The following is a 2,706-nucleotide window of genomic DNA, read 5'->3' as shown; positions in this document are numbered from 1 at the left end:
CTCATTGTGGTTTTAATTTGCATTTCCCTAATGGCCAAGGATGTGGATGTCGTTTTCATGTGCTGATTTGCTGTTTGTATATCTTTGAAGAAATGTCTATTCAAATCCATGTGTTCTAAATCTTTGTCTATTTTAAAATTAGATTGTTGGCCCTTTTATGTTGAATTTTATTCTGGATACTAGACCTTTATCAGGTATGTGATTTGCAAATATTTTCTCCCATTCTGTGGGTTTATTTTTTTCACTTCTTGATAGGTTACTTTCAGCTACAAAAGTCTTTAATTTTGATCAAGAGTAGTTTACCTATTTTTAAGTTGGTTGCTCGTGCTTTGATGTCATATTTAAGAAACCGTTGTCTAAATGAAAGTCACAAAGATTTACACCTATGTTTCCTTCTAAGGATTTTATAGTTTTAGTGCCTACATTTATGTCATTGATCCATTTTCAGTTATTTTTGTATATAGTGTGTGTGAGGGAGGGATTGAACTTCATTCTTTTTCATGTTGTCCCAGCACCATTTGTCGAAAAGATTTTTTTTTCTTCATTGAATGGTCTTGGTACCCTGCTTGATGATAAATTAACCATTGATATATAGGTTTATTTTTGGACTTTGAATTCTATTCAATTTGTCTATATGTTGATTCTTACTATAGTGCCACACTATCTTGAATACTGTGGCTTTGAAGCAAGTTTTGAAAATGAGAGGAACGAATGCTTTGTTTTAATCTTTCAAGATTGTTTGGCTATTTGGGGTCCCTTGAATTTTTATATGAATTTTGAAATCAGCTTGTCCATTTCTGCAAAAAGGCATTTGGAATTTTGATAAGAATTTCATTGAATTTGTAGATCAACTTGAGAAATATTACCATCTGTTTTAGTTTGTTAACGCTGCCAGAATGCAATATATCAGAAATGGAATTGCTTTTAAAAAGGGGAATTTATTAAGTTGTAAATTTATAGTACTAGGACATTAAAATGTCCAAACTAAGGCACCCATAGAAAGATACCTTGATTCAAGAAAGGCCAGTGCATCCAGAACACCTTTGTCAGCCAGAAAGGCACACGGTGACTGCTGATATCTGCTAGCTTTCTCTTGTTTCATAAGGTTTCCCTGGGGCATTTTCCTTCTGTATCTCCAAAGGTTTCTGGATGTAGGACCTCTGTCAGCACTCAAGCTTTTTCCAAAATTATTCCCTCTTAAAGGACTCTAGTAAACAATCTCACCTTGAATGGGTGGAGACACATCTCCATGGAAATTACCTAATCAAAAGTTACCATCCACAATTGGGTGGGTCATATCTCCATGGAAAATAAAAGAGATTATACCCAGCAATATTGAATGAGATTAAAGAACATGGATTTTCTGGAGTACACGACAGATTCTGACTGGCACACCATCTTGACATTAATCCATCTAATTCATGAGCTGGCTGTCTTTCCACTTGTTTAGGTCTTCTTTAATTCCTTTCAGCCATATTTTGTAGTTTCCAGTGTGTACATTTTGCACTTCCTTGGTTATATTCACTCCTAAGTATTTTATTTTTGATGTTACTATACATTAATTTTCTTAATTTCATTTTCTGATAGTTCATTGCTAAAGCATAGAAATGAAACTTTTTTTGTGTGTATTGATCTTGCAATTCTGCTAAACTCACTTATTCACCCTAATTGGCCTGTCTATGTATGTGGGTGTGTATTGTTTAGATTTTCAGCATAAACCATGTCATCTGCAAATAGAGAGTTTTATTTATTATTTTCCATTGGAATGCCTTTTATTTCTTTTTATTGCACAATTTCTCTGGCTAGAGCTTCCAGCCCAATGTTGAATAGCAAATGTGAAAGTCTTGATCCTGTTTCCTAACCTTTGGGAGAAAGCATTCAGTCTTTCACCATTAAGCATGATCTCAAATTTGGGTTATTCATAGTTGCTGTTGGTTGGAAGGCAGACACCTATTACCATGTGGTATAGTGAAAACTTTGGTTGGTCTTTTTCCCTAGCTTCTGGGGAGGGGAGGCAACCCCTAAATCTTCCTGTGATGGGAGTGTCTGTCGTTCTCCATGGTGGGCCCAGGTCAAAGGGTGATAGTTACAGGGCGGGCCAGTCACCCCACTGTCTTCGGGTGGGGATTGGCCACAACAAAAGACCAACCACATGATTGGGGGGCTGGGGCTTTGAGCCACATCACATCAGCCCACATCCACCCCCAATAGATCGCCTCCCCCACCTCTGGGAGGGCAGGGCAACGGTGACTGCCGTCAACCACGTGGGCACTGATCCCCCACCTCTGGGAGGGCAGGGCAACGGTGACTGCCGTCAACCACGTGGGCACTGATCCCCTCAATCATGCCCATGGAATGAGATCCCAAATGAACTCACAACACTTGAAGCTCAAGATGCACTTCTATGACGGAGAAGATGTATTTCTGTGCTGGGAGGATAACGCGTTCTGGCTCTGTGTGGACAGGACACCGAAACACGTGTTTGAGGTCCTCCCAAACCTCGCTTTTGTGTCTGTTCTTTTGACTTCATCTAATTTGGGTCCTATTCTATAATAAAATAAAATCATAACTATAGCCCTTTCAGTGATTTCTACAGTCATTCTAGTGAATGACCTAACCTGAAGGGGGTTGGGGTGGGAACCTCTGCACTTACAGCCAATTGGTCAGAAGTGTGGGTGGCCTGAGCCCCCAGAATTGAGACTGGTG

This window comes from Tamandua tetradactyla, chromosome 5, assembly GCF_023851605.1.
Source record: "Tamandua tetradactyla isolate mTamTet1 chromosome 5, mTamTet1.pri, whole genome shotgun sequence".
In the NCBI taxonomy this organism is placed as follows: Eukaryota; Metazoa; Chordata; class Mammalia; order Pilosa; family Myrmecophagidae; genus Tamandua; species Tamandua tetradactyla.
The sequence above is the reverse complement of the archived record's forward strand: the minus strand, read 5'-3'. Positions refer to the sequence as shown.